Source organism: Aethalodelphis obliquidens, unplaced genomic scaffold (genome assembly GCF_003676395.1).
Source record: "Aethalodelphis obliquidens isolate GAN/ISIS:26980383/991018 unplaced genomic scaffold, ASM367639v1 scaffold24, whole genome shotgun sequence".
In the NCBI taxonomy this organism is placed as follows: domain Eukaryota; kingdom Metazoa; phylum Chordata; class Mammalia; order Artiodactyla; family Delphinidae; genus Aethalodelphis; species Aethalodelphis obliquidens.
In genome coordinates this window covers 12,251,793-12,275,553 of record NW_020837968.1, presented here as the reverse complement: position 1 = coordinate 12,275,553, position 23,761 = coordinate 12,251,793, and the positions used below count along the sequence as shown (strand labels likewise).

Here is a 23,761-nt window from a genome sequence, read left to right as displayed (position 1 = left end):
AGATTTCACATGCCGCGGAGCGGCTGGGCTCGTGAGCCATGGCCGCTGAGCCTGCGCGTCCGGAGCCTGTGCTCCGCAACAGGAGAGGCCACAACAGTGAGAAGCCCGCGTACCGCTTAAAAAAAAAAAAAAAACGCATCATGTTATAAAAGCAAAGGAGAATGCATTTTTTTTTCCAGGAGGTTAATAGGCATTTGGGGGTCTTTAAGAAAAGAATCAAATGTTTAGTCTAATGTCCCAAACCAGTAAAAGAGGTGTTGTAACTCAGTGTTGGGCCCCATGCTTCATTTGAGCTCTGCACACTTAATGGTGAGTCCCTGACTTTCATGTTAATTTTCATGAATGACGATGCGTAAGTGATGTTTTAAATCCCCGTGCAGACCCAAATGAAGGTGAACCCTAGCAACCTGAGTTACCTAGTCCTTCTCTGTGGACTCATTTCTAATTGAATGTTAAGATCAAAGTTTAAGTTTATAAGAAAGAAAAAACAAGTGCAGATAAATAGTTATTATCTGACATCCTTATGAAAATTCATGACCTGCCGTTTTATCAGAGACCTTCTAAGAATTCTAATTGTGAAGTCTGCGGAGCTATTAAATGGCTAGTACACTTCAGTCTCTTGATAAGAAGTGAGTTAAATAATTGTCCTGTTTAACTTGTGCTTGTTAACCTTTAAGGTCAACTAGTTTGAACATACGTTTAATGAAATCCTGGAGCCAGAATTTATGATACCGCTGCTGAATGTTAAATTGGACAATTTACATAAGCAGGACATTAACCTTCTGAGCACTAAATAGCATTTTAGCACTTAGCCACTGGGGGCAATAAGAAACATGTTCTATATATTTGTGATAAGCTTGCCTGGAAACTCTCATGATGACCAATTGGCCTACCAAGTTCAGCAGCATAATTAAACGAATGGACTCAGCCTAAGTAAATGATCAGTGCTGTGTACAGTATATCATTATAGTTCGAAGGAAGAAAAAAAGATATGAATAATTTAATAATACATGACTAATTTATCAATGCTAAGTGACTTCGAGGTGGCTCTTTGCAGTTCATTGTTTTCAATTCGATATTTGATTGACTGCTCATGTGATTAAAACTGAATGTATTTCATTTCTTACCAGAAATATATAGAAGCAGTAGATTTGATTTGATTTTTTTGAGCTGAGATGTGTGGGGTTTTCTGCTTTGGTGAGATTACAAAATACCTACTACTGTGCACTGATTAGCAGGTAAACTAGGCATTTGTCACAATCAGATGTGTGTAGTCCCTACTCCTTGGTAGCCTTCCTGAGGGGAGGGCACTAACCCCTGCATTGTGCATAAGCCCAGCTTGCAACACAGCAGCAATTATCATTACGGTTTGGAAGGGTCAAGCACCAGGGAGACCAATTTGCGCTTCACCCAGGAATGTTCCTGCTGATTGTGGACAGTCAATCCACCGGGCTGGCTGTCCAGGAGTTGCGTTCTGTAAACTCAGTCTAATACTCGGGCGTACTGCTGGCCAAGCATGTATTTGGGGAAACGGTACGTTACCCTGCGTTCAGCTGGGGCCCCTGCCCCTTGAACTTCTAGGGTAAACCTGGATCCCAGTCCATTTCTGTTACAGTCCAAGACTCTTCCTTATATTTCTGAGAGGTCCTGGGTTTTTACTTCTTGTGCCTCCCTCTCTTAACCTCACTCTCATTCTCCCTGTCTCTATTGTCTTGAGAGACCCTGTGTGTGTTGTCCTTAGCTTTTTAAGTAGCTTCTTCTAGACACTACTCATGTCCGCCATTCTGTGATTCTAATGCCAAGCAGTCTGGTGAGGTCACATTGCTGAGCACCCTATCTTTCGCTGGTCTCAGCCTTTATCCATTCCTCTCTCCTTTTCACCTTCTTCTTTAAAGGAACAAGATTGTTTCTCTCCATCTTGCCGAGGTCCCTCTTAGGTTTACCTTCTACCCCAAAGAAACAACCATTTCTGCAAACAAACATTTTCCCCTTTCTAAAGGAGAAATCATAAATATTTTCACATCTAGTTGCAAAAGAATGGGAATATGGTACAAAGTGAAGCGAATATTTGGCAAATATCTGGTTGATCTGCTTGACGTGGCAAGTCAGGCTATGCGTGGTAAGTCCTCCCTTTCTGAAGACATGGCTTCCTGATCTGAACCACAGCCTGCTTCAGCAACAACAAACAATAATAATTCCTGGCATTTTTACACTTCAGAGAATGCTCTGCTGTATATGGTCTCATCTCATCCTTGAGAATCTGAGAGGCTGTTATACCAATTTCCCATACATGAAATTATAGCTAAAAGATTTAAGTCCCTTACACAAACCCTGCCCTGCTAGTTGGTGACAGAACCAAATTAAAATTTTTTTTGTCTGTTTCCAAGTCCAGTGCTTCTAGGTTGGCCTGACCCATGTGTTCCGATCATTGTTCAGATCCACAAACATAGATTGCACACCTATTATTATTTATTAATGTTAAAATACTTCTAAGTAATTTATGTACATGATAAAAGATAGAACAATACAAATAATTGTGTAGTAAAAAGTAGACTTTCTCTTTTCTCTGAATCACAGTTAACCCTCTCCAGAGACAATACCAGGATCTTGTAGATCTTTCCAGTGCTATTCTATTTTGCATGAGTTTGTGTGTCTATCTTTTAAGGTCTGCTTGGTAACTTACTGCTCATACTAGTCAGAGCCTTGACTTTTCATGTAACAGTATGTCTTGGTGACTGATCCGTATTAGCACACGTTAATCTATTTAATTTCTTTTAAGGTTGCACAGTACTCTATTCTATGTATTTGTCATAATTTATTTATTCTTCTGGTTCCATCTAAATTGTGTGTCTTTTCCTATTACACACAATTTTAAAATCTTTGTAATACATTTTTATATTTGAATTCAAGTATATCTGGAAGATTAATTTCTTATTTGAAAAGAGTCATTTCTGATACTATTCCTGGCCATGCACTGGTTACTCAGCTTGGCGCCAAACTACCCCATTACAGAAAGCAGGCTTTCCTATTAATGTGTGTTCTATTTTGCTCTCAGTTGATTTAACTTCATTCCATCTTTCTAAAGTAAGCTATCTCTGGGTTTGAGAACCAGAATTAGGAATATAGCAGAACATTAGGAAGTTAACTGAGACAGAGTATCTGGCCAAGGTAGAGTCAAGTAGACATAGTAAAGGGTTTAGACTCTGAAATAATACAGACCTGGGTTCAAGTGGTAGCTCGACTGATTACTAGCTGTATAATGTGGGCAAGTTACCTAGGCTCTAAGTGTGTTTTTTGCATTCTTCTCTATGTGGCTAATAATAGCACCGACATTCATATAACTGTAGCAGTATGAAATTGCATAATGCTTGTAAACGCACAGTTTCTGGCTCACAGGAAGCAGTCAAAAACTCTTAACTATTGTGGGCTATTAATATTGTTTAAACTTTACAAAATAATTGACTAGATAGCTGAGTCAATCCCAGACAAAATTTGATTGTTCATTTTTAATTTAAAACTTTTTACATCAAGCTATTACTTGACAATTTTTACTTGGTCAGAATAACAGCCAGACAATTCTGTTGACCTAACATTGTTTAGAACTGTCTTATAAGTAGATATGGTCCAAGCTTTAGCAACTACTATATACACACTGTTGGGTGAGAAAAGTCTTACTGTTCAGATAAGTGTTTTCAACTGAGACCTTATACGAAAATATTTTATAGGCATGATGTCTTATTTCCCTTCTCTGTTGCTAGTTTGCTTTTATTATTAATTTTATATTGTTCTGTAATGTGAAAGGACTCAAATGTGGGATTAACAGACACATACTAACATATATAAAATAGATTAACAACAAGGATTTACTGTATAGCAAAGGAACAATATTCAATATCTTGTAATAATCTGTAATGGAAAAGAATAGAAAAAGAAATATATATATGTGTGTGTTTGTATATGTGTATACATATGTGTGTGTGTGTATAGAACCGAATCACTTTGCTGTACCCCGAAACTAACACAATATTGGAAATCAACTATACTTCAACTAAAAACAAGTAGAATTCAATGGAAAGCAGTTTAGCTATATATATCAAATATTACATGTGCATATTTTTGAACCCAACAATTCTACTTCTAGAAATTTATGTAACAGAGATATTTGGAAAAATCTACAAATACTGTTCCTCATATTTTTGTTCTATTGCTTCTACTAATAAAAAAGTAATAGAGTAAGAAAAAAAAAAAGAACTCAGAAAGAATGCTTGGCCTTCACTACTTTGGAAACTGCCAGGTCCATGTTTTTTATATAGTTAGAGAAAAGGAAAGATACAATCAAGTTGCTGGTCATCCAGATGCCTAGCCTGACTGTGGAAAGATGGAATCCTTCCTCTCGAATTCCCTATGAGGATCACTCTGATCAAAAACCTGCCAAGATATTTAATTCCCACTTGGACTGTACGAGCCCTGCTCAAACTCTGCAAGTTCGCCTCTAGACAGTCCATGACATTTCAGCACAGTGAAAATGAAGTACTTGGACTTGAAGTCAGAGGACCTGAGTTTGTGTCTTATTTGGCTGCTTTTGCAGCCTGAGTGGGCAGTTGCTGAAGTCAGCTTCTTTGTCTGTCAAGTTTTACCTACCTCACAGGAGCAAATGAGGTGATGGAAGTTTTTGTGAATAACAGAACATGGGGAACATTTTAGCAATTGTTGTTATTATGATTATCATTGAGACTGGAAATAATGTTCAGAGAGTCAGAGATAGTGTCTGAGGCCAGCAAAAGGAGTCATTTCTGGATAGCTGGCCCTTTTGTAATACTTTCCATTCTGTTCAGCATACCCTTCATCAGTATTTTCAGACCTCCTAGAGCTTTTCTGTTGGCAGAACTTCTGTCTTACTCCAAGGTCCAGCTTGACATTTCTATGTATGTGTGTGTGTTGACAATATTGCTGAATGGTTTTCTCACCTTTGTTACCCCTCAGGTAGTATACTTTGAGCTGACACAGCGGAAACTATGAAAAGTCGGTTTCTTGTCTTTTAGATCTTTCCATCACCTCCCTCCTAGCCTGTCATCCCAAGGGCCTCCAACAAATCACCGTGTGTTCTGGAAATGCAAAACCACTGGAATAATCACCATATCAAGATGAAATGAGAAAGGTAACTTGCTGCAGAGAAACCCTATACACTTTATTCTCTCAAAGCTAAACAGATGTGGTTTATGGATTAGCTGATAGTTTGAGTTAGTTAAACCAACAATCCTCTCTTATGTGTTTGACACTCAAGAGTTAAAGGTGTCACTGATTCTTTTTTTCTCCTAATTCTTCTAAAATGCTCAGTGGTTTTGAGGAATTTCTGGCCAACAGATGTAGTAAGAAAGTATTTCCATCTTTGCTTCTGCCTCTCCTTTGTGGCACACCTTCCCTTGAGAATATATCAATACATTAACATTTTTAGAATGATTAGGTATGGAGAATAACTTTTTTTTACTATATTATATTTTGTTTTTAAAATTTTCATTGAAATATAGTTGATTTACAATGTTGTGTTAGTTTCAGGTGTACAGCAAAGTGATTCAGTTATACATATACCTATATACCTATTCTTTTTTAGATTCTTTTCCATTATAGGTTATTACAAGATATTTAGTATGGTTCCCTGTGCTGTATAGTAAGTAGGTCCTTGTCGGTTATCAATTTTATGTACAGTAGTGTGTATATTTTAATCCCAAATTCCTAATTTATCCCCCCCACCCTTTCCCCTTTGGTAACCATAAGTTTGTGTTCTATGTCTGTGAGTCTAGGGAAACCATAAGTTTGTGTTCTATGTCTGTGAGTCTAGGGAAACTTTGGTACATAAATATCTATTTTGGAATCTGTAGCGCCCCCTAATGATTTCCATGTTTATCCACTTAGAGTCGGCTTTTTCTCTTCAAACATACTACTTGCCAGACACTAGAAGAACAGTAGTTTGGGGACATTTTTCAAAGGATGCAAATGATTTTATGGCCTTCTTATTGGCTAGTATAATCTTAGCTAGAGCATCTTTTCAATAAACATTTGATGCCTTCATAAGCATATTTCCTCGTCTCCTATTTACTGTTCTTCCATGTTTCCTATACTTTCTTTCTTTTCTTGGCTTGGAATAAATTATTTCGTTGAGCACCTTACACTATTCCCAATCAACATCTGGCTAGAAATCTATACAGACAGATTTTTTCATCTGTAAAGACAAACTCAAAGAATTTGAAAATGAAAATGTTGGTGTAGCCATCTGAAAAGCTTTGAAACATTCTTTCAACTTTAGGGCAACCGTCCCCCACTTTGCAAGGAACATGCTTCCTGTTAACTGGAAGGAAAAGAAATTTCTCTGACATATTTTCCACTCAGCCCTCTTCTAGGTAATTCCCTTCATTGCTTTGGTAAGTCAACCACACTAACAGGTACCAGTGATTCTGTGCCTGCCTTGGGCTAAATGGAACAGGTGAAAAAACCCTTTCAGGTTGTCAGGTATTAATGTAAAATACCCCTAGACCTCACTGCTTATTCATCTTCATCTAGTTGACTAATGCTTTTCCCATGTTGTTACATGTTGGTAAATTAAAGAAACCTTCCAGACGGTTCTGTCAACAGTTTACTGAAATGTACCTCATTAGCGAAGTTGAGCTGTCACACGAGTGTAATTTAATCCTATTGAATTATCACTCAAAAATGCCTAAGTGCTCGGTTTTTGTACACCAGATAGAACACTTGCTACTAACACTGTCACGTTTCCAGTTGATGAGAGAGGAAACAAGCAAAAAATATGCAGCATCTCCTCTGTCCCCCTGTCCCTCCTTCGCCAATATAGTGATACTAATGTCAACTCCTGAGCAGAATATTACGTTTCACTGTAGATCAGAAACATCCCCATGGATCATCTTCTTTTCAAATCTAAAAAGTAACGCTTGCATGCTGACTGCTACCTCCTTTATTTCCTTGTCCACTAACAAAAGGACTCATTGATACAGAGGCTAATCTGAAGGAGTTCAGTTTTCAGAGTCTATGTACAGCATTTCTTTAACGTTAGGGGAGCTTTTTATTGTAAGACATTATTTGTGACCTGATGGAGGCGGTATCATGTTTCATCGATGGCAAAACAGCACATGAAATTAATTACTTTGCTTTAGTTGTATCTTTATTGTGATTATTACATTATTCCGAGGTGAACTGTGTCAAGGGAAGGATAAGAACTGATTATAAGAGTTTGGGGTTTGGGGGAGTTTGGGGTTAGTAGATGAAAACTATTACATTTAGAATGGATAAAAAACAATGTCCTACTGTAGAGCACAGGGAACTATATCCAATCTCCTGGGATAAACCATAATGGAAAAGAATATAAAATAAGAATGTATATATGTGTATAATTGAGTCACTTTGCTGTACAGCAGAAATTAGCACAACATTGTAAATCAACTATACTTCAATAATAAAAAAAAAGAACTGATTATAAGAAACCCATGCAGGGTTAACATTTTGTGAAGCTCTCCTTTGCAGAACACATTTGTAACTGTTTCCTTGGTTATTCAGGTAATTGTCACAATGTGGTCAAGGTGTGAGTTTTTCATTGTTGTGATTTGCCTAGTTGATCAGCCTAACCTGTAGAAATTGAGGACAGTCTCTTTAATAGATAAAGATGAACAGCCAAGAAATATATAAGCAGGTCTAAATAAATTAGCCTGACATATCGCACATATACTGATGAGGTATCTGTCATAATCAAAAATGCTTCCTATGGGACGTGTCCTGTACTCTGCATCTTACATGGATTAGTTTTTTCATTTCTCTTAACAACGCTCAGTGTTTGGCTTTATTCTGATCACCATCTTATAGTTAAAGAAGATGCAACTTATTGAAGTAGAAGCTAAGGTTATCCAGCTCACAAATGGCAGAACGAAAATGTGAACTCCAAACCCACGCACTTAGCATCTAGGCAGCATTGCAGTAGCAGCTATGAAAGCACAGAGTCAAAGCCTGATCATAAGTTCTGGATGCTCTAACTTGTCACGATGGTTCTCCAAAAGCATGTAGTTCTGTTGCTTGCATTTGGCCTCCTGGTTATGGGAAAGAGAAGCTGCAGAGTTCTGCAGTTGTTTTCCTATTCTGTCAGAGCAGATTAGCTATGGCCCTAGAGTGGGACTTTTGTGCACTGTGATGCAGGTCACAGGACAATGAAACAAGACCCTGTAGCTTGCGGAGGCCTGGCTAGTGCCCCCGTGACAGCTCGCTCAACCGTATCTGCTTGCTGTGCTTTTATGGTCATGAAGATTGTAAATTATATGGCTGTTTTCTTAGCCCTCTTACCTTCCTCCAACCTCTCTCCACCAACCCTCCATGTACCTGTCAGGCTTCACCAAAGGTGCACTAAATTCTAAATGGTGGAAAACTGACTCTGCATAATGGTGGGTGAAAAGGACCAGGGAGCCTTATATTCCCATTCAGATGGCAGCCAACTTTGCCTGAGAAATAAAAAGGGAAATTCCTGGGAGAAAAAGCGCAGAAAGGACACATATTTTCATATTCATTTTTTCCTCTAAAAGTAGAGCAAAGGGACCAAAATCAATCTAATGCATGTGTATTTTTTCTGTTATTTCTACTGGTGGAATAAAACCCATAAGCAACCTCTGAGATCGCTATACACACAGAACTGTTATTGATTTCCACAGCTATTTTATATGGGAGACACAAATGCAGGATGGCTTTCGGGGATTTTACTAGATCTGGGAAACCTCATTCGGGAAGCAGAAAAGAAGTTGGAGAAAAGTTGGGTCAGGAATACGGACCCACCACTATTCACTCGTGTTACAAAATATTTGGGAAATTAAATTAGAAGATCTCAGAATTCCCTTTCAAGTCTAAAATTTTAAGTCAGCCCCGCCATCTTACGATTATTTGGGAGTAAATATAATCTCACCTACCCACCACTGACACCATATTTTAGTCCTCTCAAAGTGTGGTCCCCAGACCAGCAGAATCAGCATCACTCATTAAAAATGCAAAGGCTTAGCATCACCCTGTTACCAAGTCCAAGCTCATACTGCTCACCACATGACAGGCCAATAAATCAAGAGAAGAGTTTTTGGGGTAAGGCATAGTGACTTTATTTGGAAAACCAGCAGACTGAGAAGATGGTGGACTAGTGTCCCAAAGAATCATCCTCCCCGTGTTAGAATTCAGGCTTCTTTTATACTAAAAGGGGAGGGGAATGCAGTCCTTGTTTTAGCCAGATTCCGGAGATGTGTTAATTTCTTTTTTCCTGCAGCCATTCATGGTGGGCCTGGGCAGGATGTTTCCTGTGAGCCAAACAAGGTATTTTAACTTAACGCTCATTACTTGGGAGGCAGGGTTCCTGGAGATGGGCCATTATGTGTAATTTAAGCTTATAGGAAACATCCCTTTAGTGCTTAACTTGAATACAAAAGTTAGCTTAACAGAATACAAAAGTTCTTCCTTATTACAACCTAACATCTACTGTATTAATGACTCTGGTGGTGGGGGTCCAGTAACATGTGGATTAACACACCTTCCAGGTGATTCTCATGCATGGCCAAGTTTGAGACCCACTGACATAATACTTACATTATGGTTCATTTATACATATGTACCTCCATGTATTCTATGATAAACTTCTTGGAGCAGGAATGTACTGGTTTTGCTCTAACTTTAGCTCATCGATTAGGAGTGAGGCACAGCCTTTGCTTTCCTGGGGATTATAATCAAGTAAGGAACATAAAACTAGCAACCCTCAATGTGTGAAAGAGATGGGTTTCTCTCTACTCATCATTTGGAGAATCATGAGTGTGGGAGTGACAGACACATATTTGATGCCCTGCTTTTCCCCATCCACAAAGGCACAAATGAGCTGCTTACTTTTGCTGGACAAGCTTTAATATATCTTTGTAAATTAAAAATCTAAGCGGTAATGTTTGATAACAGTACAAAATGCAACTTAAAGTTCGTGCCTAAAGATCAACTGGCATGGAAATATATTGGATTCTCTAGAAAATGATCATCATGCTGACATCACCTTTTTGGACATATCAGCACACTTTTGAGACAGGAAAAAGGACTGAGTACCATGTGCCAAGCCTTTTGATAAAGTTATCATGAACTCCATAAGTGAGGAAGACGTTGCTAACCTTCTCCAAGGAAGAACTCAGAGTGAAGCGTCCCCACTGAACGAAGGATGTTTCATTGTCACTCCTTGCCTCAAAACACATTGAGCCAAGTCACAGTTAGTTTGAAAATGGTTGCAATTTTCAGATTTTGCCTTCTCCTCACGCTTTCAATAAAAGTGAGCCTGCCCTTTCTATGAACTCGTCAACAAAGAAGTAAGAACTAATGATAACATGCCTTTTAGATGACTTAAGAGTTAGTGCATCAATGTGGTTCCCTTCAGCAACTCTTCTTTGTCTTATTATTTTTCTTAATAAACCACACACACACAAATTACATGCACACAGCCATTCATTCATTCATCATTCATTTATGAAGTGGTCATGCCTATTTCCCATTCCAAACCTTTTTATCCTACCATGTCTGGTTGGTCAATCATAACAATCTTTTGCCTGTCTTCCCGCCTTCTGTTTCTCCATCTTCAGAGTTCACCTCCTCTTTACTAATCGCATTTTTCTTATTTGCCCTCAGGGTCCCTCACATTTATTGCATTAGAAGACGAAGGGTGTAGTAGCCCTATTCACATGGGTGAGAAGTGTTGGAAGAGATTAGAAGGTGGATAGAAAGGACTGTTTGGGCTTAATGTATTTGAGGTGCCTGTGGGACAAACATGTGGAAATTATTTCCAATATGCATGGGTCCAGGACTCAGAAGGAAGATGTGGTGTGATGAATTAAGGATACACATGGTAGTTTAAAGTCCAGATGTAGATGAGATCACTGCAGAGATTAAGTAAAGGGAAATGAGATTTGAGCACAGAGTAGGTTCCCAGTAAATGTTTGCTGTTTGTGGCATTTTACTGGGAAATTTACTACTAGTATGTGTGTCATGATCCTTTTAGGTTGTCATGACCTGACCCTTTGAGGTTATGAAACTTGCTCATTCCTGGTGTTCATTACGGATTCTAACTCTCCACTTCAAAAGTTACTTTAAAGAGAGATATTCCTAGAAATTTTGGTTAATCAAATGGCAGCTCAGTGGATGGAACACTTTCAAAATAAATACTGAAAATAGGTTTTAACCCTCACCCCTCTTAAGGCTAAGAAAAGAAGTCTGCTTTTTGTAGAAGGAAAATCCAATAGGAGCTATAGTCAGAGAAGAAACGCTAGCAGGGTCTTCAGAGATCAAAGCTGAAGCGCTTATTTCCTATGAGAGGAGACTGAGGCAAAGAACGGTTAAGAAGCTAACGCAAGGCCCCCCTGCTTAAAACTGGCAGAAATCTCAACCCATGTCATCTGAACAACAGATCTAGAGAAAGACTCTTTACTATACGTTCTGATAATGCTGGGAATGCTCCCTGGAGCTTAAAGGGTCAAAATAATGACCTATTTCACAACTTCAAATTAAAACTTAAAAATTTCAGTTACATTTTTACTTAATTGAAAAAGGAAGGCAAGGTCTGGTATAAGGTAACTTCTTAAGTTTCATTGTTTTTTTTTTTCTTCAGCTGTTTTTTGGGTTTTTTGTTTGTTCGTTTTAAGAGGGGAATGTGGATTGGAACAGGTAACATTAGGTCACTTTTAGCTTCAAAATGTGGCATTCTATAATTCCTAAAAATCATAGTATACTTGTGTAAGGAAGGATGAGAATGTCAGTAAATCAAATAATAACACTCATGCTAACATTTCATAATTATAAAAAGATTCAAAATTCTTGATCGATACAATCAATTGTAAAGTGACGATTTTGCTTTCCTTGTTCTAGTTTGTCTGATAATCTGTATACACAGCTCTTTTTTTTAAAAAAATTGAATTATCGTAGATATGAGTGATTTCTACAGTCTAAAGAGCCATACTATAACATTCAAAGGAAAACTTTAGACTATTATTTCAGAAGAACGGGCAAAAGTAATAGTTTATTCTTTCTTCATACTCTACATTTTTTTTCTCCATGTTAATGAATGTTTTAAGTGGGAAAGCCCAAACTTCGCAAGTACCTAATTCTTCCTTTAAAAAGAACCGACACTACCTTTTTCCTGACTTCCCACCACATAAATTGGTAGTGGTGGAGGAGAGGGGAAGAGTGAGTTTTAGAAATTAAAGAAATGATCATCTCTAATATTCTCCTCCAGTCCTGCAGGTGACTCACTGCAGCTAATAGCAATAAAACATCTTTTATGTGTAGCCGAATTCAATAATCTGCCGATTATTTATGGATCTGACATTAGTTCGTTATTTATTATTCATTCAACAGACATTTTTCAACCTCGACTTCTGTGCTGGGTAATCAGGTAAAAACATATATGATGTAACACCAAACAGTTGCTTTTGTTGAACTGAGGGAGGAAACTCTTCCATTAGGCAGAACTTTTCAAAAGCAACTTAGAACACGATATGGAGTAATTATGGAAGTTGGTAGCAGGAAAAAGAGATAACGCAATTCCTTCATCATTGCCCTAATCAATTCAACTTGTAAAACCACTAGGAATCCCTAAATCTTTTGACAGATTCACAAATATGCAAACAGAGTCACAATGATAAGATGAGAGAGAAAGTTTTACTGTTTGGTATGAACATCAAACAATATTTTTATGAATTACAGAGATTTATTTAAGAGTTCCTTCTCTTTACCCCATAAAACACATACAAAACATTTCTGAAAATCAGCAAACAATCAAAGTCACCCAAAGTTTTTGATTTCCTTGCTTGCCATCCAAAAATGACCGTGAGGCTGTAACAAGATAGAACAGTAGATTAGAAGTAGGCTTGGTAGATAAGACAAAGCAACCCTAAAAGAAAATCCTGAACCACACACTCAATGTGGTTGAGTATGCTAAGGACAGTCAATTCTAGACGTGTATCACAAGGTTGTTTCTGGGGTTAATGTTAAATCTTTTAGAAAATTCAGAGTAAAAAATCTTTAAAGGTGGAGATAATAGAGCATGGTGTGCAGAATAAAGATTGTGGTTAAAAGACCCAGGTTTAAATCCTCCTATAAAACTTAGTTTTCTCATTTTTAAAATAGGCATAATAATTCCTACCATGCAGGATTGTTATAAAAAGAAATAGGCAACAAGTAAACGGTCATTTATAATAGTGGTTCTCAATAGGAGATGACTTTGTGCCCTCTTTCCTGTCTCCCACCCCAGGGGACATTTGGCAAAGTCTAGCGACATTTTTGGTTATCACAACTAGAGAAGGGGTATTACTGGTATCTAGTGTTCAGAGGCCAAGGATATTGCTGGGCACCCTATAAAGCACAAGACAGGCCCTACAACAAACAATTATCTGGCCCAAGTATCCATAGTGTGAAGGTTGAAAAATCCTAGTAAGTACAGAGCATAGCAGGTGGGTAGGAAATCATGGTTATTACCATTACCTACAATACTTCAATACTAGATCTTACATAAAAAAGAAGCATTGTGTATGTGGGGTGAATAGACTAAATATTTTTCTAGCCCTTATGAATGAACTCCAAGATCTCCCTGGAGATCTTGTACATAATCCATTGTACAGCTTGAATACTATTCTCAATTAGCTCTAGTGACATCCAAAATGGATCTAGGTTGAGACAGGCTTCTATGAATGTATAAGGAATTTCCTGTCAATGTTACTGTTTGTCAAATAGCCAGCCTCTTGACAGGCAAAACAACTAAAACTTAAGACGGGCATAGACTGGAAAGGTAATTTAAAATTGTTTGTCAAGGTTGATTTTCCAATATGTTCTGTCTTAGATCCATCTCTCTTATGATTACCTGGTTATTTCTTCCCACTCTTTCCTCCCTTACCATGAGCTGAATTTGGGTGTTCTCCTCACAACTCCCTTACCAGGACAATTAGGCTTTGGGTCAGTGGGACACAGCATGCTATCTATAGAATACATTCGAAAGCCCATGGTCCGTGAAAGTCTTAAATTTTTATTTCTGTGCTTTCCTGTAAATATAACAACATTCCTCTATCTTCTCTATTATGGAAATATCCTATGATGTTCCTCTGTAGGAATTTTTTCCATGGTAACTTTGAAAAAAATCACAGAGTACTTAGAGATTTTTTTTGACATACCAATAAAACAACCTAAAAAATGCAATCCATTACATCAGATTCTGACATTTTCTAAGAAGGATCTGTATTCAATTAAATCTAGTTTCTCACACATGGTTTTTAGGATTTTTTTTTTGGATTTGACATCCTCATGTACGAGTTTCCATCTTCATTTTGTCATGTAACAATTCTGAACACTCTTTTTTTTAACTTCTTTCCCAGCTTGCCTTCACCATCCATGAGACGCTTCATCACTTCCGTCTCACTATGGTGATTGTACTTTTCCACTTTTCTAATGTGGCTCACGCACATTTTTGATTACTCTTTCATATTCAGTGTTGGTTATTTATTTACACAAGAGTTAAAACATCGGCTGTTTTATTACTCTTTGTATTTCTACAAAGTGTCTAATGCAATGCAGGCACACCATAAGCCTCCCAATAAATGAGGATTCAACGAATAAAGACCTACTCACATGCAACCAAGTTATGATGTAAGCACTGTTGATTCCCAAAGAGTGATCTGTTTACACAGTCTTATCAATGCTGCCTTGGTTCTTTCTGCTTTATGTTTAAAACATCATGATCATGTCACAGGTGAAATTTATCTGTAAATAGTACCAGATGTTACAGTAGATCTAAGCTTTATAGCCACAAGAAGGATTTTAAGAAATATTGTTAAGAGTTTGTATCTATTTTGAACACCTTAAAGTCCCTGAATAGGATACAACATTGTATCCTTGATAAGTATGAAATGAAATGAAGTTAGGCAAAATCTTAATTATAAATAAAGTCCCCACACTGATGCAGTTCATTTTTTATTAGTTACCTGTCAAATGGCACTGGACTAAAAATTCCTTGCTGAATATTTAGTTTTATAACATGCTGTCAAAACAAGGGATTTTGATATGTCAATATGACTTTTAAATAAATATTATTAATTGAAACTGAGAAAACATTTCAGCCTTGCCTTCAACCCAACAAATATTTATGGAATACCTATTATGTGTTAGATGCTATTCTAGGTACTAGGCGTATAGCAGTGACCATACCTTTTGTCCTTAAAACTTAACACGTGCAATCTGTATTCATTTGCAACTGGAGGTGTACGGAGAGAATAGTAGTTTGCTTCTTAACTAAGTTAATAAATATGCTGTTTGCATTTTCTGACGTATTTGCTTACTTGATGATCTGGATTTCACATGAAAGAATCAACATAGTAAGGAAAGAAGGCATGAATTCTTTTTGTATTCTTTCCAAACGTTCGAGACTGAATAGTTTCAAAGCTGTTACCTAGAATGCTTCAATAATGGTTTGGTGAATTCCCAATTAGGATGACTTTTTATTTTACTTTCTAATTTACTGTTTTACTTACACATAATCACTGTTCATTGTCTTACAGAAATATACTTACAAATAGCTATCTAGTTACATATTTAGGTGTGTTCAAATTTTAATATTTTATTTTAAAATAAACAGAGAATTTGAGGATAGGGAAAAATAAGCAGAAAAAAAAAAACTTACCTCTGGTCATTAGTGTAAATCCAGTTGTCTGTACTTTACAGGGAATTAGTCGCTTTTTAGAAAGAGCTTTTAATTGCTTAATCTAAGTAATGTGGGCAATGGCATACGTGTTTTATTTTAGAGTCTATCTAGCCCACTCAGAAAATGTAATGGACCTAATTTTCATTTAGTATAGGTCTGTGCAGTTCCTAAAACATCTAAATGGCTATTAATTTAATCAGGTAATTTAACTATAGCTCTAGAAAAGGCCACCAGCTAGTTGTCACGCAATGATTATGAGGATGACATTTCTATCCCATGATGCCAACGGCAGACTTTGATACATCATTTTCTTTTTGAAGGTTAAACTCAGATAACCTGCCTTTGGCATTTAATTAGCTACATATTAAACACTTTTTTAATAATAAAATGATTAAAAATTTTATTGCTTCTCAAATGAGGCCCTTTTCGATAGATTTAATGACTTGGTTAGAGCTCTATAGTTTGTGAACCAAACCTTACTTAGGCCAGTATGTAGTAATGATATGCTTTACAGCTTGCAAAATCTGTATTTTATTCAAATGATGGCCATAATCATTTTGCATAAAACTTATAATGCTTTTTTCTGTATTTTTAAGTCTAACTGTTAAACATCATTGGAAAGTAACCAGAAACCCCTTGTTTCAAAATTTCCAGAAATTATCAAGTTCAAGATGAATAAAGAGACCATGAAATCTGTTTAATGTGTGGAATCTTATATACTAATTGTTTACATTTCAAAAAATCACTTGTCACCATTGAATATCTGCCAAAAAATAATACAACTATTGTAGAAATGATGGAGAAGTGTGAGTAGACTGCAAATCCCCATCCATATTTTCACTTAATATTAGCTCTTTCTTCAGTGAAAACGGTCATCAGGAGACTCTTCATTGTTCATTCTTAGTGCGAATTGGGAGGGAGAAGGGGGAGTTAAAATATCTGTAAAATAGGTTGAAGAGACCGAAAGCTATCATGCAAGAACAGGGTGTAACTACAGTCTGAATAAAAGCGACCGTTGTCCTTTTATTCATTTTTAAAGTTTTTTATTTAATTTCGAATTTATTTTATTATTTATATATGCATAGGTTTTAAGTGCTCAGTCCAATGACATTTGACAAAAGTATACAGCAATATGACCACCACCTCAATCAAGCTATGGAACAATTCAATTATCACTCACACTTCCTCATGCCTCTTTCTAGTCAGCTGCCCAACTGTTTTGAATTCTGTCACCATAACTTAGTTTTGCTTGTTTTAGAGCATCATGTAGATGTAATTATATGGGGGACATACTTCTTTTGCTTGTCACATTATTTTTGAGCTATACAGTATTCAAGATTTTCCCCCTCTCAGTAGCTTGTTCCTCTTTATGGCTGTGTTCACACTCCATTGTGTGAGTACATCACAACTGTTTATCCATTCACCTGTTGATGGATGTTTGGGTTGTTTCTAGCTGTATACTATTATTAAGTAAGCCATGAACATTTTAAAATAATTTTTGAACATGTTTTTATTACTATTGACTAAATATCCAAGAGTAGTACTGCTGGGTCATTATAATACTTGTATCTTTAACTTGAGGAGAAACTGCCAATATCTTCACTTTTGATGTAGTTGTCAATGGACCTGCATCTACTCCCTTCAGCATAAAAAGATAAAAGGATATAATGAATACTATTCAGTGCAAAGTATAATATGAGGTTGTTTAGAATTTTAATTGTGATTTTCTTCTGTATGTAGATGTAGAAATTTTCTCTTTGGTGGTTTGACAGAATGGTCCCCCTCTTATTCCATATCAACAGATTACCACTTTTATTTCGGGTTTAGGTAAATGTGGACTTGTTTTTTGGGATTTTGGTTGTTAGAGAAAATAAGGGAAAAAAGATAAACACAAATTATTAATCAAATTAAGATGAATGATATAGAAGAGGCTACCTGTTATTTTGTCAAATGTATATCTCTTTTTACATTAATTAAATTTCTATGTAATCAAGCTATGTAGATGGCAATAATTTTGGTCCTTAAGATCTTTAGTCAGCAACAAATAAGCACATTTTACTATTAATTCACGTTACTCACTTTTAACTTTTTATGGAGCATTTTGTTAATTATAGTACAAAAATTTTGAGAACATCTGTGAACTATAGAAATATCCTTGACCTTTGATCTTGTGAAAAGAAATTTATTACAGTTTGACTCTATCAGCTTAGAATACGTTCCTGTTTACATAGAACCTTTATCTTTAAGCGAATTGTATACAATCGTATATAATTATGGTGTCTCGGTAGAAACTAACAATTTTGAGTCAAATAAAATGGTCTGGAGGCACTTTATTTTAACTTTACTTAATGAGTTGCCACCTCTTTTTGATGACCTAGAGCTTCACTGCCCAGTAAGGTAGCCACTGGCTACATGTGGTTATTGAGCACTTGAAGTGTAGCTAATCAGGATGGAGACTTAGTACCAAAGATAAAAAAATCTCATTAATAATTGATATATTGATTAGGTATTGAAATGATAATACTTGGGATATGTGGGTTAAACAAAATACGATATTAAAATGAATTTCACCTGCTTCTTTTTGTTCTTTTCAACATGGCTATTGGAAAATTTTAAGTTACATATGTGGCTCCCATTTTATTTCTGTCGGACAGAGTTCATCAAGATGTATATTCTCCTGCTATAGAAAATATAGAGCAAGTATCGCTACATGCTAATTATCTGTTTTCATGGATATGAACTGAGAGTGGTTTCAATAGGTAACTGATCCACAGAGTCCCCTAAAATGGAGCTCTGATGAGTAAGAGAATGGCTAGGAGGAGAAATCCTAGCTCTCCCGAAGTACCTAAGCTCTGTAGATGGCAGAAGACCAATCCTCCCCAGCAACTTGATAGACCCTCCCCGTGCTGAAGTTCCAGATTGTTGAAAGGCATTTATACCAGTTTTTACGAGGGTGAATTGAGGGTGAATGGATAAAGTGAATGGCATTCCATCCTGGATCCTCTATTCTCATTTCAAACCTTGATGATCACCATTCTGCCTATGCATCATTTGCATTTATCCTCATGCAGTCTCAACAAAGAAGACAAGGATGAACTCAAGTGAAGAACTAACCTACCCTGAGGCAACTAGAGACTTAAAATTTGAAAGTAAAACTCCACTGAATTTTTGTTCATGTTCTGTGCATAACTTAAGAATGCAGTAGAGAATTGAAGCATAGATCCATCCCTAAAAAAGAATAAACAGGGCTTCCCTGGTGGCGCAGCGGTTGAGAGTCCGCCTGCCGATGCAGGGGACGCGGGTTCGTGCCCCGGTCCGGGAAGATCCCACATGCCACGGAGCGGCTGGGCCCGTGAGCCATGGCCGCTGAGCCTGCGCATCCAGAGCCTGTGCTCCGCAACGGGAGAGGCCACAGCAGTGAGAGGCCCGCATACCGCCAAAAAAAAAAAAAACAAAACAAAACAGAATAAACAAAAAAAAATTTGTAGACAAATGACTGAATGACCAAATTAGGCATTTGATTTGAGGCATTCGTAGAATTCCCCCTTGTGTGTTTGGATGCTACCAAAAGGCAGGCTGTATGGGGTAATGGAAACATGAATGTTTGGGGAAAAGACCAAGGAAGGTTCTCTGGCTTCTGGGAAAATTCCCATCTACCTCAGGAGTACTTGGGGCATGGTCCTCATTGATAACTTCTAAAAGTGAGTCTGTAGAGGGTATAATTGAAAGAGTTATGAAAAAAGAAAGAAAACAATTTCACCCGATTGACAAAAGGACTACAACCTTAATTTGCTCACCTGTGTATAGGATGCTACATCAAATGGAAATCTACCTGCCACCCCTCTAAGTTACTCTGTTTAGAAAGACCTCTGCTCGCTTAGACTTCCTTCTATAAATGTAATGCTTGCTGAAATGTCAGATTGAGACTTAGACTACCTATACATATTTTACCCACCAAATAGAAGCTGTCTGTGCTTCCTCAAACAAGCTCTATCAATGCATTTGAATCATGTTATGTTTTCATAACACCAAACGATTCACTGATGTGTGAAAAGACCAGTAAATCGGCAAGTTGCTTGTTCTGTGTAAACCCAATGAGCTCATGTATTTGAGTAATTAGACTGGAGGTGCAGCTGTTTAGTGCCATGAAGTTTCTAGTCCTTGGTGAGACAGAGATCCAGGAACTGTTATTTCTTATTGAAGAAATGCTCATGAATGTGACACCGAATTTCTGAACTATGCAATCCAGAGCTCTTTGTATATCCTTATCAATCATAGTTTATATGAATAACCATTGAATTATCAGAGACGTAGGCAGTCTTCTTTAAGTATAAAAAGGCACTATGACACAGCATTTAAGAGCAAGGATGCTGGAGCCAAACTGGGCTCTGCTACCTACAAGCTGTATGTCCCTAGGTACATTCTGTGCCTGTTTCTTCATCTTTAAAATGGAATAATAATAGCACTTAATTCATGGGATTATTCTGAAAATTAATGAATTAATAATTTTAAAATGCCTTGAAAATTGCTTGACATATCTAAGCTGTTAATTGCATATTTTATATTGCAATTGAGGAAGTCTCACTAGTTCAATGGAATTACAGCTGCATCACTTTAGGAAGATGTCACCTAAGGTTCTATGGCCTTGGGTGGACTTAGTCACAAAGAACTGAAGCTGATTTCCTACAGCCTTTCAACAAACTGCTAAAGATGAGTTCTATCTCTTCTCCATGGGAAAGCATTTTGAAACAGGGACCTAGAGGCAATGGAGCCCTTTCTACTTACCAACTACACATTTTTCTTTTACGTGAGATAATTATGTAAAAAACTGTTCAAGCTAGCCATCCACTGGCATCCATTTCTGCAACCCAAGCTTTTAGCACAATCTTTGGCACAGAGCTAAGACACCCAGCAAATAATCATAATCACATCCAAAGTTGCTATGGACTGAATTTGTCTTCCCCCAAATTCATATATTGAAGCTCTAACCCCCAATTGATGGAATTTGGAGGTGGGGCCTTTGGGAGATAATTAGCTTTCGATGAGGTCATGAAGGTGGGAACCTCATGATGGGATTAGTGTGCTTATAAGAAGAGGAAGAGAACAAAGCCCTCTCCTCACCATGTGAGGATACAGCAAGAAGTCTGCAAACCAGGAAGAAAGAGCTTACCAAACACCGAATCTGCCCTTGACCTTGGACTCCCCAGCCTCCAGAACTGTGAGAAATAATGTTTGTTGTTTAAGCCACTCTGTCTATGGTATTTTGTTATAGTAGCCCAAACTGACTATGACAACAGCTAACATTTGTTAAGCATTCTTGCCAGACACTGTTCTAAACATTCTATATATATTAATTTTTAATCCTCATAATTCCATGAAATATATACTATCATTATCTTATTACCCCTATGTTGAAGATGGATACCAAGGCACAAAGAGGTTATATACCTAAGATCACCCAGCTAGAGAATGGTCACACTGATGTTAAGACATGAGCAGTCTGGTGTGGGGCCTGCACTTTCGATCACTACATTATACTGCAATAAATATCTTCTAAATGAATGAATCAGTGCACACTCAGGACACAATTTTCCATCACAATTTTATTGTTAATGTTTCCTTCAAATAAAGAGCAAAGATTTCCCTGGAAGAAAAATTTGAAACAATACTGAGATATGATAGAACAAATATGCATAAAGTATGGGTTCAACACATATAGGCAGTTTTGAACAACATTCACCACGTCTCCAGGGATGGGTGAATATGAAGTCCATGGTAATTCAGTCCAGGGACCAAGGGGCAGGGAAATGGAAGCGTTACCTTGGAGAATGGCTCATGATCTAGAGAGTTAGGATAGTAGATGTTACATGCATCAATTCAGGCTCCAGACTTCCAGGGACCTCTTACACCTAAGATACCTAAGGCACGTGACCTACCAGCTTTCAACTTCAGTTTCTTCCTCTGAAAAATGGGGATAATATTAATGCCTACCTCTTGGGGTTGTTGTGAGAACTGAATGAATTGGATGTGTGCAAAGCAAGGAATACGGTGCCTGACCCACAGCGAGTCCTCAATAAGTGTCTGGTGTGTTGTTAGTGCCGGGGCTCTAAATCTCATCTCTGTAAGCTCCTGAGAGCTTTTTGTTGAGTCGTTTCGGCCTCTTGCTTCTGGTTTTCTCTCTGGAGAATTGTCAGGGTGCCCTTGTGATTTAGTCAGGCTTGAAGAAGAGGTTTACTAAAACCACAGATGCTCCTGATGAGGCTGGCTCTGTCGGTCATGGTTTTCTTGCTCAGAGCAGGGAGACTTCTCTCCAGCTTTCTCTCGGCTTGGATCAAGTTGCTTCAACAGACCAGCATCTACTTGCCTACAAGCTATAAATCAGCTTTGGAAAACATGTTTTTCTACAAGTCCAGACATAAAAAAATAGACCTGATTTCCTCATAGTGCCTGCAGTGCCTCCCTCTGAGACAAAGCCAGGTTGATTTGTTTTTTCCAGAGCAACATGAGTGCCATCAGTGCAATTGTATCAGTAAACTTCTTTTGTCAACAGACATTCCCAGCTAGGGACTTGGGCACTGATAAGATACAAGCCAAATGTGTATTTAATCATAAGATCTATATATTTATTTATTTAACATCTTTATTGGAGTATAATTGCTTTACAGTGTTGTGTTAGTTTCTGCTGCATAACAAAGTGAATCAGCTATACATACACATGTATCCCCATATCTCTTCCCTCTTGCGTCTCCCTCCCTCCCACCCTCCCTATCCCACCCCTCTAGGTGGTCACAAGCACCAAGCTGATCTCCCTGTGCTATGCAGCTGCTTCCCACTAGCTATCTATTTTACGTTTGGTAGTGTATATATGTGCAGGCCACTCTCTCACTTCGTCCCAGCTTACCCTTCCCCCTCCCCATGTCCTCAAGTCCATTCTCTACATCTGTGTCTTTATTCCTGTCCTGCCCCTAGGTTCTTCAGAACCACTTTTTTTTTAGATTCCATATATATGTGTTAGCATACGATATTTGTTTTTCTCTTTCTGACTTACTTCATTCTGTATGACAGACTCTAGGTCTACCCACCTCACTACAAATAACTCAATTTTGTTTCTTTTTATGGCTGAGTAATATTCCATTGCATCTATGTGCCACATCTTCTTTATCCGTTCATCTGTCGATGGACACTTAGGTTGCTTCCATGTCCTGGCTATTGTAAATAGTGCTGCAATGAACATTGTGGTACATGACTCTTTTTGAATTATGGTTTTCTCAGGGTATATGCCCAGTAGTGGGATTGCTGGGTTGTATGGTAGTTCTATTTTTAGTTTTTTAAGGAACCTCCATACTGTTCTCCATAGTGGCTATATCAATTTACATTCCCACCAACAGTGCAAGAGGATTTCCTTTTCACCACACCCTCTCCAGCATTTATTGCTTTTAGATTTTTTGATGATGGCCATTCTGACTGGTGTGAGATGATACCTCATTGTAGTTTTGATTGGATTTCTCTAATGATTAGTGATGTTGAGCATCCTTTCATGTGTTTGTTGACAATCTGTATATCTTCTTTGGAGAAATGTCTACTTAGGTCTTCTGTCCATTTTTGTATTGTGTTGTTTGTTCTTTTGATATTGAGCTGCATGAGCTGCTTGTATATTTTGGAGATTAATCCTTTGTCAGTTGCTTTGTTTGCAAATATTTTCTCCTATTCTGAGGGCTGTCTTTTCGTCCTGTTTATGGTTTCCTTCTCTGTGCAAAAGCTTTTAAGTTTCATTAGGTCCCATTTCTTTATTTTTGTTTTTCTTTCCATTTCTCTAGGAGGTGGGTCAAAAAGGATCTTGCTGTGATTTATGTCATAGAGTGTTCTGCCTATGTTTTCCTCTAAGACTTTTACAGTGTCTGGCCTTACATTTAGGTCTTTAATCCATTTTGAGTTTATTTTTGTGTATGGTGTTAGGGAGTGTTCTAATTTCATTCTTTAACATGTAGCTGTCCAGTTTTCCCAGCACCACTTATTGAAGAGGCT

The 23,761-nt window shown here is 37.5% G+C and overlaps 1 long non-coding RNA gene across 1 annotated transcript in view; it reads left to right on the top strand.

The window, feature by feature from the left end:
• LOC113628518 (uncharacterized) overlaps positions 1-23,761 on the top strand; it is a 46,933-nt gene that overhangs the window by 17,017 nt on the left and 6,155 nt on the right. The window contains exon 3 of the long non-coding RNA XR_003436131.1: positions 5,043-5,158. This is a non-coding gene — a long non-coding RNA (uncharacterized LOC113628518). The remainder of the gene's footprint in view (positions 1-5,042; positions 5,159-23,761) is intronic.